Here is an 11307-nt window from a genome sequence, read left to right as displayed (position 1 = left end):
TACCAGGTTCGTTCATGTTGAAACATGTATCAGTACATTCATTCACTTAAAAGTTTTTAAATTGTGATAAAACCCACATAACATTAAATTTATCATCTTAACCATTTTTAGGTCAATAGATCAGTAGTGTTAAGTATGTTCACATTGTTGTGCCACCCATCTCCAAAACTCTTTTCGACTTGCAAAACTGAAAATCTATGCCCATTAAACAACAACCCCTCATTCCCTGCTCCTCCTAACTCCTGGCAACCCCAATTCTACTCTGTCTCTATGAATCTGACGATTCTAGGCGCCTCATATGTGTGGAACCATATAGTATCTGTCTTTTTGTGACTGACTTATTTAATTTAGCATAACGTCCTCAGGAGTCATTCACATTGTAGCATGTGTGAGAATTTCCTTCCTTTTTAGGGCTGAATAATATTCCTGTGTGTGTGTGTGTGTGTGTGTGTGTGTGTGTGTGTGCGCGTGCACACATGCGTGCATGCATGTGCAGTTGTGTGTAATATAGAAATCACATTTCGTTTATACACTCTTCTGTGTTGATGGACACCTGGGTTGCTTCCATCTTTTGGCCCTTGTGGATAATGCTGTTCTGAACATGGGTCGCTGCTTTCAGTTCTTTGGGGTAAATACTCAGAAATGGAACTGCTGGATCATAGGGTAGTTCTGTTTTTAGCTACTTGAGGAACTCCCCTACTGTTTTCCATGCTGGTGTACCATTCTACATTCCTGCCGACAGTAGACAAGTGTTTCAATTTCTCCTATATGTCTCCAACATTTGATATTTTCTGTTATCATTTTTTTGATAGTAGCTATCGGGGGGGGGTGTGGGGGGTGGCATTCATTCATTCTCAATGCTAGGTGGGTGGGAAGAGGGGCTGTCAGTAAGGGAAAAATATAAACAAGATAATAGACATAATCCTTGTTTCAATCTTAAAATTCAATTAGGGAAGTAAGATCATAATTTTAACTTTTAACATTTTTTAAAAAAGATTTTATTTATTTCTTTTTCAGAGAGAGAGAGCAAGCACAAGCAAGGGGAGCAGCAGGCAGAGGGAAAAGCAGGCTCCCCTCTGAGCAAGGAGCCCTATGTGGGGCTTGATCGCAGGACCCCAGGACTATGACCTGAGCCAAAGACAGATGCTCAACCAGCTGAGCCCCCCAGGCATCCCTTAACTTTAACATTTTTAAAGCAATCACTATGTTCCAGGCACTGTGCTAAATGTTTCCCTAATTCAGCACACTTTTGGCAGCCTGTGTGGTAGGTAGGATTGCTGCCATCTTGGAGGACAGGAACCTGGGCCATCCCAGTGCTTTCTTAGCTGTCTCCAGGTCAGAGTAAAAGCCTAGATGAGCCACCTCTCACTCTGAAACCTGTGGTCTCTTTCTAAATCAGAGGATGAGGTCAGCTTGATCTTGTTAGCCCAGTCTCGCAGGGCTGGAGAATCTGGTGTGGCCTGTAGAGGCAAGGACAGGTGGTGCTAGGCTTACATTGGAAATGTTAGTCATCGGTTGTAATACGCTTTTACCCACTGTCTAGAACTAGAACAGAATTTGTTTGTAAGTGGAAGGGATAGAGAATCCACCTACAGATGTCCTCTGTCCTCTCCACTGGTATTTTTACAGAGGAGGAAAAAGGGCCCCCAAGGCCTCTAGCTTAACTGATGTCATATAGATGGATATGGCAGGAGAGATGGGATGCCAGGACCTGAATGCTGGCCTGTTGACAAGTCTGATTCATGTTTATTCTAGGATTGGGTTGTTGTTTAGTGCCTACACTGAATATCTATCTATCTATCATCATCTATCATCTCCAGGTTCCTCACATTGCCACTGAAGTAATTTTTGGCCTAGACCCATTTGAAGGGTCTAGCCAACACTCCTTTTTTTAAAAATTTTATTTATTTATTTGACAGAGAGACACAGCGAGAGAGGGAACACAAGCAGGGGGAGTGGGAGAGGGAGAAGCAGGCTTCCCACGGAGCAGGGAGCCTGATGTGGGGCTCGATCCCAGGTCCCTGGGATCACGACCTGAGCCGAAGGCAGACGCTTAACGACTGAGCCACCCAGGTGCCCCTAGCCAACACTCCTAACTTTGAACTAGTGACAAAACCCAGCAAGCCTTCATAGAGGGGAAGGAAATTGTGGACTCCAGGAGGAGTTATAGTTTTATTTAGCTATTTTTATTTATTTGAGACAAGAGAAAGAGCACAAACAGGAAGAAGGATCAGAGGGAGAGGGAGAAGCAGACTCCCCACTGAGCAGGGAGCCTGATGTGGGGCTCGATCCCAGGACCCTCGGATCATGACCCAAGCCAAAGGCAGACATTTAACTGACTGAGCCATCCAGGTGCCCCGGGAGTTATAGTTTTAGAACAAACATGAACAAGATGAGAATGGGGAAGGCATGTGGCAGGCAGAACCTACCATTTATCCAGTTGGGTTCTCCAAGTCTAGACCATTGCAGAGGGGCTCCCTGGAGGCAGTTGCCTATACCTCTGCTCTGATTCAAGCCCTATTGAATCCAGTTCTATTCCACTAGGTGGGAATTTAAGACTACAGCGATGTATTACCCTCCATAATATGGGTGGGCCTCATCCAATCAGTTGAAAGCCTTAAGAGCAAAAAACAGAGGTTCCCCAAGGAAGAGGGAATTCTGCGTCCCATCTGCCTTTGCACTCAAGACTGCAACATGAGCTCTTCCCTGGATCTCCAGCCTGCCTTGCCGATTTCAGACTTTCTAGCCTCCACAATCATGTGAGCCGTTTCCTTAAAATCTCTCTCTCTCTCACTCTATCTCTTGCTATGTGTGTGTGCATGCATGCGTGCATGTGCACACACACACACACATCCTATTGGTTGTGTTTCTTTTGGAGAACCTTGACTAATAGAACTAACCCAATGTCCAAAAATATATGGCTCTGTGCTCCTATAATTTGGTGTTAGGGTGGAATTTACAGCTGGTGGGGGTAGCTCAGCTCTCAGGCCCCATCTTACTGGGGACAACGCTGTAGGAAAAACCAACAGGAGGCACAGAAGGAAATACAGTGCACGTTGACAGCCCAGTTTAAACAGTACACAGAATCCTTAAAGCAGCTTGTTTCGAAAGAACCTTTTATTAAAATGAAAATCATGGTCTTTTTTCTGATTATAGCTCTTTGTCTATTTATCTTTCTGATGCAGTTTGTTTTTCCCACTCTGGTGAGGAGTCTGCAAGATAGCAGGCCCCCGTCCCCAGGCTTATTCATGGGGGAACAGTCCAGGCAAGGTCCATCTCTGTTCTCTAGCAGAGCTCATCACCCCACCAGCTGTACAGAAGACAGCAGGGAAAGCGCAGGGAAGGTACTTTACGGATGCTCAGAGGCCGGCTTGAAGTGGTTGAAATGGACGTTCTGGGAGGAGAGAGCTGCAGAGGCAGCTGCAGGCAGAAGCAGTAAGGGAGGGCGGGGGCTAGAAGCAGGAGAGAAGACAGGCCTGGAAAGCCTGGCCTCCTTTCAGTGATGCCCTTCCCTTAAAATCCAGGACACAGAGTGCAGGAGCTGCAGAGGGGGACAATCCTGACTGGCGATTTCTCTCCAGGCGTCCTGCACATCCCCTCCCATGACAGAGGTAGTGCGGGGCCTATTATCCCTGGGGCCATCATGGATGCCAGATACACAAGAAATGACGCTAATCACTTTCCTGCCTCATTGTGGGCGTCCTGAGAGATGCTGTGTGTGGAAGCACGCAGCTGTACCAACAACACCCGTTTTACTATGACCTTTGGTACCTGGAGAAAACGAGCTCCTCTAGCCAGATTGCCGTGCCAAATGGAATAAGACCTATATTCGCTATCTATTTGCTTTTCTATACATAGATAAATATTTATAATTATATATATAAATTCCCTGCATTATAAATTTTAAAAGGTTATTAGTTGGGGCGCCTGGGTGGCTCAGTAGGTTAAGCGTCTACCTTCAACTCAGGTCGAAGGGTCCTGGGATTGAGTCTAGCGTTGGGCTCCCCTGCTTCTTCCTCTGCCCCCTGCCCCCACCTTGTGTTTTTTCTCTCTCTCTCAAATAAAGAAGTAAAATCTTTTTTAAAAAAAGGTTATTAGTTGTAGCTATTGGCATCATTTTCAGACAAGAGGGAAGGAAGAGGGAACATTTGTAGGTGAGTTTTGTGGATGGAGATGTGTGTGGTGCCTGGAAGTCTCTGTGAGGGGCACAGCAGGGCCCCTAGCTCCCTCCTCCTACACAGCCTCAGGGGTCCCACATAACATATAAAATATATCATTGTAATATACTTTTGGATATAACTTTAGGTTGACTAGAATAATGAGTTACTGTGATATGTCATCTTCTTATTCAGAATTCAGGAGAATGAATGTCCCACGATGGGAAAATTGCTTTGATTAAGTCAGCTGAGGCACTGACAGCCCCCAAAAGCAGCTGTTCTCAGATGGGGACTATTCTGCCTCCTGGAGGCTATTGGGCAATCTTTAGAGCTGTTTTTCGGTTGTCATGACTGGGGGAGAGGTGTCCTTGGCATCCAGTAGAGGCCAGGGATGCTGCTAAGCCTTTTACAATGCACAGAAGAGCCCCACCACAGAGAATTACTCCACCCCGTAGGCAATAGGGTCGGGGTTGAGAAACTCTGCCCAAGGGCCAATCAGCAATCCTTCAGGCCGGCCCCTCTTCTCAATCTTTGTGGGCAACAGGGACATCGCTGGCTTCTGTCTTTCTCCTGCATTTTTGGACCCCTTTGTCCTTTCTCTGGGATAGCCTCCTCAAGAGAAGCTACATGTTCTTAAAAGTAATGAAAACAAACAGTCCTGTGTAGACTTGGATAACATCAACCCTTAGTTCTTCTTCGACTTGCTTTGTTTTACCAGCACGTTAACAGGTGGGGCATGCAGGGGCAGCCCACATGATGAAGGTCACACAGAGGCTTGAGGGCCTGGCCTCCGACATACCTCCCTTGGTCCCCAAAGAAACCTGCTTGAGGCCAGGCAGACCCCGGTGCAGGAAGGGATCCTGCAGGCAGGGGCCTCCTTTTGCATTTTTAAGGGACTTGAACTTTGAGGGAAGTTAACCTAAAGCAAATGGCGGGAGCCATTCAGCTTCTGTTTGAGGGGTCCCCTGTGGGGAGGAATGCCTTGTTTCAGCACAATTGTCTAGACTCAGAAATTAAAGTGTTTGTAGGGGGCCACGGTAGGAGGAAGGCTGATAAAGTATACAGCTTAAAAGGCCCTACTTGACCTTGTTCAGGTGTATGCCTCAAGGCCCAAGCAAGCCTTGCTTATCTAGAAGCTCCCCAGGCCTGGGTTTAGGGGAGGAGAAGGCAAGGGGCCTAGGGCACTAAATCCACCGAGGCATTCCCTCTCGGGTCCTGTGAGTTCAGGGGCACAGCAGGACTGACTTGAGAGTGTTCCAGCTTCTTCTCCTGCCTCCCCTAGTCCGGGCCTCTGGGTCCCCTGCCTTCAGAGGGGCCGGAGCTGCTTCCGCTGCTGAAAAGTGTATAGCAGGGTACAAAATGCGAGTAAGCAGACATCCTCAGGGGCCTGAGTGATCTTGAATCTCCTTTTGTCCAGCTTTGGAGATAAACCCCAGCAGTCTTTTGGTCTCAGATTCTTCCTTCTAGTTCTGACCCAGCCTATTCTTAGTCCAGATTATTTTACTTGGTTCCCTAAAATGTCTGTATTATTTTTTCATTTCCAAATCACTTATGCTCCTCTTTCTTTCTTTTTTTTTTTTTAAAGATTTTATTTATTCATTCGAGAGAGACAGAGCGAGAGCTAGAGAAAGCACACACGTTCGGGGGGGGGGTGAGTGGGTTGGGTGGAGGGAGTGGGGGAGGGGCAGAGGCAGAGGAACAAGCAGGCTCCCCACTGAGCAGGGAGCCTGACTCCGCTCGGACTCAATCCCAGGACCCCGGGACCATGACCTGAGCCGAAGGCAGACACCAAACCGACTGAGCCACCCAGGCACCCCTATGCTCCCCTCTCTGATTATCCAAGCAGTATCTCTCTTTGACCTGAATTCCTATGGTTCTTTGTGAGCTCTCTTAAAATTCTTTTTTAATTAAGAACAATTTGTTGTTGAAGTATACTTGACATACAGTCTTATATTAGTTTTGGGTGTACAACGTACTGATTCAACAATTCTACACACAGTGCTGACCACAATAAGTGTCATCTCCATCTGTCACCATGCAATGTCATGACAATATTACTGACTATATTCTCTATGCTGTACTTTTCATCTTCATGACTTATTTATTTTCAACCAGAAGCTTGTACCTCTTAATCTCCTTCATCTATTTTACCTAGCCCCCTTCCTGTGGCGAGACTAGCTTGTTCTCTGTATTTAAGAGTCTGTTTGTTTTTTGGTTTGTTTGTTTAGATTCTACATATTAATTTTGCTCTTTATTCAAGGCACTTGCCAATGCTGTCATCCTTTTTTTCTTGCACTTATTAATTTATGACTTACCATTCCTGGCAGGCTGAATAATGGCCACTAAGAATATCCACCTCCTAATCCCTGGAACCTGTGAAGGTACCTCATGTGGCAAGAAGGACTTTGCCATTGTGATTCAGCTTGGGATCTGGAAATGGGGAGGTTTTCCTGGATTATCCGGATAGGTTGCAAGTGGGATGACAAGGATCCTTGCAGAATTGATTATAGCAGGAGATGTGATATTGCAGGGACTCGAGGAGGGGGCCAGGGGCCAAGCTCCGTGGACGGCCTTCCGAAGCTAGAGGCCAGTACGACCAGGAAACATATTCTCCTTTCCAAACTTCCAAAAGGAAAGATACCTGCCAACACCTTGCACTGAAGCTCAGTGGGAATGATTTCACTCTTGGCCTCCAGAACTGTAAGAGAATAAATCTGTGTTGCTGTGTCACCTAGTTTGTGGTTATTTGTTACAGCAGCAATAGGGAACTAGTGCGCTACCCTTGTATTCTGGTAAATAGTATGCATGTTTTTCCAGACTATATGTCTACAAAGGAGTCAGCGTGGTTTGGGATTAAGAGTCATGGCTCTGGGACAATCAAACCTGGGTCCAAATTCTGGCTGCCCCTTGCAGTGGACATTTGCCAATGTTTTGTCTGCTCAGGTTTTTTGAACTTTCTTCCTATGTGAGGCAGACCGCGTGACCTAATGTTCTTTTTCCACTTTCCATTACCAACAGAACTCCGATTTTGTACGGGGGTAAGTGTGACTATCTTAATCACATTTCACGCTCTCCTCTGAAGCTACAGTAGCCGCTGACAGTTCTTGCCTTGTGGTCATTTCTGGGAGGGGCTTCAGAGGAAGCTCTTTAAAAGGAGATTAATTCTGACTGGCATGCACCTTTGTCTTTTGACTTACCCTTTTTTCTCAGAAGCCCACATGCTAAGGATGGTGGAATGGAAAGGTAGACATATCTGGGGTCCCTAATAGAATCCTGGAAACAGGGTTCCAGCCCTGCTCTGCACACTTCCAGGCTTCTTACTTTGTGGGAAGAATAAGCCCTTTATTTGGGGAAGCCACTGTTTTTTGTTTGTTTTTGCTTTAAATATTTCTTTGGGGGAGGAGGCACCACACTTCTCAAATAAGAGAAATATTTCACAGTCTAGAGGTCTTTTATTTCTTTTTGCACTAATCATGCCATAAATTCATAGGGAATGTGTTCCAGCAGCTCAGGCTCTTTTCTGTTGCTTCTCACAGAGCGTGCTTCTTGGGTGGAGCAGCCTGGCCTTTCAGTTGAACCCAAGTACCTTCTCTTTGGCTTCCTTCTTTTTCTGTTCATTTTCCTTCAGACGCTTCAGCAAACTCTCTTTGCTCTTAGAGTGCTTAATATGCTCACTACGTACATCAATTCTCTTGGCAAGGCTCCTGCCCTTCACTTGTTTGTTTACAGCAATGCCAACAGCACGCTGGGAACCACTGTAGACTCTTCCAGTTTTGCCATGGTAACGTTTGTGGGGCATTCCCTTTTTGAACAGTGCTCATTCCCTTGATGTCCACAATATCACCTTTCTCATAAATTTTCGTGTATGTGGCTAAAGGAACAACTCTATGTTTTCCAGAAGGCCTAGAGAACATATAGCCGGAACCCTTCCTCTTTTCTTCCTGTTGGTCATCTTGGGGCGTTCCTGGAAGACGGCGGATCTGGCTGAAAGGCTAAGCCACTGGTTTCTTGAGTCCTCTTTTACATTAACCCTGTGATTTATCATTTGTTCCACTCTGTAGAACTTAGCCATTTCTATCTTTGATTCTAGTATATTCTAGTCCATTGTACACCACTTAGGATGAGTGGTGCTAGTGTCATAGCAGACAAAACTCAAGTTCGCTGTGGCTTTGTGCAATAGAAGCTTATTTGTTGTTCACAGGAAGCCCTTTCTGGTGTGCATTGTCATTCAGGGAACTAGGCTCTCACCATCTCATAGTTCTTTACTGCCTAATCTCCCCAGAGTGGTTTTCCCATGTGCACAGCTAAGAACTTGGACAGATATAGCTACTCATCAGATTGAGCTGTAAGAAACTGATGATGTTTGAACACAAAATTAGCCTACAAAATGGCAGTTTCACATGATTCGGCCTAATTTTACATGTGTGATTTTATTTTATTTTATTTTTTTAATTTTTATTTCAATTCAATTAACATATAATGTATTATTGGTTTCAGAGGTAGAGGTCAGTGATTCATCAGTCTTATATAATACCCAATGCTCTTTACATCACGTGCCCTCCTTAATGTCCATCACCCAGTTACCCTCTCCCCCCAGTCTCCTCCCCTCCAGCAACTTTCAGTTCTACATGTGTGATTTTAAGCAAGAGACTCTAAATCCATTTCCTCAGCTGCAAAATGGGGTACTAATACTCCCTCTCTCTAGGGAGGTTATCCAGATTAAATAAGAGGATGAATGCAAAGGACTCAGGAAAGGCTCTAACACGTAGTAGGTGGCTCAAAGGGCTAATGCTTAGCACAGGATCTCTGGCACATACTAGCTCCTCTTTAACTATCTTTAAAGAAATTGAGATGCAATTCACATACCATAAAATTCACCCTTTTAATGAAAACTCACATCAACGTGGTTGGAACTGGAGGGGATTATGCTAAGTGAAATAAGTCAATCAGAGAAAGACAATTATCATACGGTTTCACTCATATGTGGAGTTTAAGAAACAGCACGGAGGACCATAGATACGGGAAGGGAGGGAAAACTAAATGGGACGTCATCAGAGGGAGAAAAGCCATGAGAGACTCTTAAATATAGGAAACAAACAGAGTTGCTGGAGGGGAGGTGGGATGGGGTAACTGGGTGATGGACATTAAGTAGGGTATGTGATATGATGAGCACTGGGTTTTATATGCAACTGATAAATTATTGAACATTACATCTGAAACGAATGATGAGTACTATATGTTGGCTAATTGAATTTAAATTAAAAATTTTATTTTATTTTTATTTATTTATTTTTTAGAAGATTTTATTTATTTATTTGAAAGAGAGAGAGCACACAGAGGGAGAGGGAGAAGCAGACTCCCTGCAGAGCAGAGAGCCCGACACAGGACTCGATCCCAGGACCCTGAGAGCATGACCTGAGCTGAAGACAGATGCTTAACCGACTGAGCCATCCAGGTGCCAAAAAAAAATATTTTTTTTTAAAACTCCCCCTTTTAAAGTGTACCATTCAGTGGGTTTTAGTGTATTCACAAAGTTGTACAACAATCACCACTAATTCCAGAACATTTTCACAGCCCGCAAAAGAAACTTCATAACCAATTAGCAGTCACTTTAATTATCTTTTAACTGCTAGCTCTGGAATCAGTCATCTTTTTTCTTTAATATTATTATTTATTTACTTGCTTTTAATTGAAGTGTAGTGGACGCACAATGTCACATTAGTTTCAGGTGTACAACATAGTGATTCGATAACTCTAGATGCTATGCCATGCTCAACACAGGTGTAGCTCCCATCTGTCACCATACAAGATTATTAGAATACCACTGACTGTGTCCCTATGCTGTGCCTTTTATCCCTGTGACTTTATTCATTTCATAATTGGAATCAATTATCTTTTGAAAGAATAAACTTTGCTGAGACTACCCTGCTGAGAGGACTCACTCAGTATTTATTAATTTTATTGGCATGTCCTATAGAGTTAAAGAAACATTCCTTGTTTATTCAGCGACAACTGATAACCCAATTTAATGTGCGTGCGCATGTGTGTGTTACATGTAATCACAGACATCTCACACTGAAGCTCAGGAAATCAGATTCTCCCACGCCAGAATAATAAAAAAGACAGAAATAAGAACAACAAACAATGTTGGTAACAATCCTGGCTGTGTTTTTAGGAAGACATAAGGAAGGCTTTGTGAGGCTCTGAGGCTTATGGGGACCTCCATGTCCAGGTCTGGGAGAGAATCACGGGGGAGACTAGAAGGAAGAGCTCGGGTTGCTGTGTTCTTCTCCCATGCAATGACCTTCTTCTTTCCCTTCCCGGTGGCAGCCACTGCAGCTCCTGGAGCCTCAAGAGAAGAAACAGAACCAGTGTTTAGGAGGGTGCCTCGAAAGCTCCTCAATTGTATTTAATCTTTTATTTCAGAGCATTTTATTATTTATTTATTTATTTATTTATTTATTTAAATTTATTTATTTGACAGAGAGAGACACAGCGAGAGAGGGAACACAGGCAGGGGGAGTGGGAGAGGGAGAAGCAGGCTTCCTGTGGAGCAGGGAGTCTGATGCGGGGCTCGATCCCAGGACCCCGGGATCATGACCTGAGCCGAAGGCAGATGGTTAACAACTGAGCCACCCAGGCGCCCCCAGAGCATTTTATAAATAGCACTCTTTTGGGCACACACAACGAAGGGCAAGTCAAAGTGAAAATAGTCCTTCTTTGTAGCCAAGAATGTCTACGTTCCACACCTGTCAGATTGGACAGGATGTGTCACCGGGAGAGTTTGCCTGATTCGGTGCAGGCACAGCTGTAGAAGCAGATGCATTTTTGCCTGCTTTACATTCTTAAAGAAAGGTCATCCTGGAAAACAACCCACTTCAGTATTTACATTACTCGGCATGGTGGATGGTTTCAATAGCTAATCACTGTACTATATTTATTTTGGAGACGGTTCATTGCTCTGATTTCGAAACAGCCCTGCCGTTGCACCTGCTGTGGCTACCAGCACATTGTTCCGGCTCGGGTCCTTCCTTAAAAGTTATGAGCTGTCACCTCAGAAGGAATAAGAAATACTGTGCCACTGTGTTAAAATTAAAATAGTTTCATTATTTTAATTTCTGCTGCCTAGGAATGAACAGACAGATACAAG

General features: G+C 44.6%; 1 pseudogene; it reads right to left on the bottom strand.

The window, feature by feature from the left end:
• Nucleotides 1–7628: 7628 nt before the first annotated feature.
• On the bottom strand, nt 7629–11058 carry LOC114204748 (large ribosomal subunit protein eL21 pseudogene; annotated as a pseudogene).
• Between the last annotated feature and the right edge of the window lie 249 nt (nt 11059–11307).

The sequence above is a fragment of the Eumetopias jubatus genome, unplaced genomic scaffold (genome assembly GCF_037043125.1).
Source record: "Eumetopias jubatus isolate StellerSeaLion01/CBP00866 unplaced genomic scaffold, mEumJub1_p1.0 scaffold_5, whole genome shotgun sequence".
Classification (NCBI taxonomy): domain Eukaryota; kingdom Metazoa; phylum Chordata; class Mammalia; order Carnivora; family Otariidae; genus Eumetopias; species Eumetopias jubatus.
Note: the sequence above shows the minus strand (reverse complement) of the source record. Positions and strands in the feature narration are given on the sequence as shown.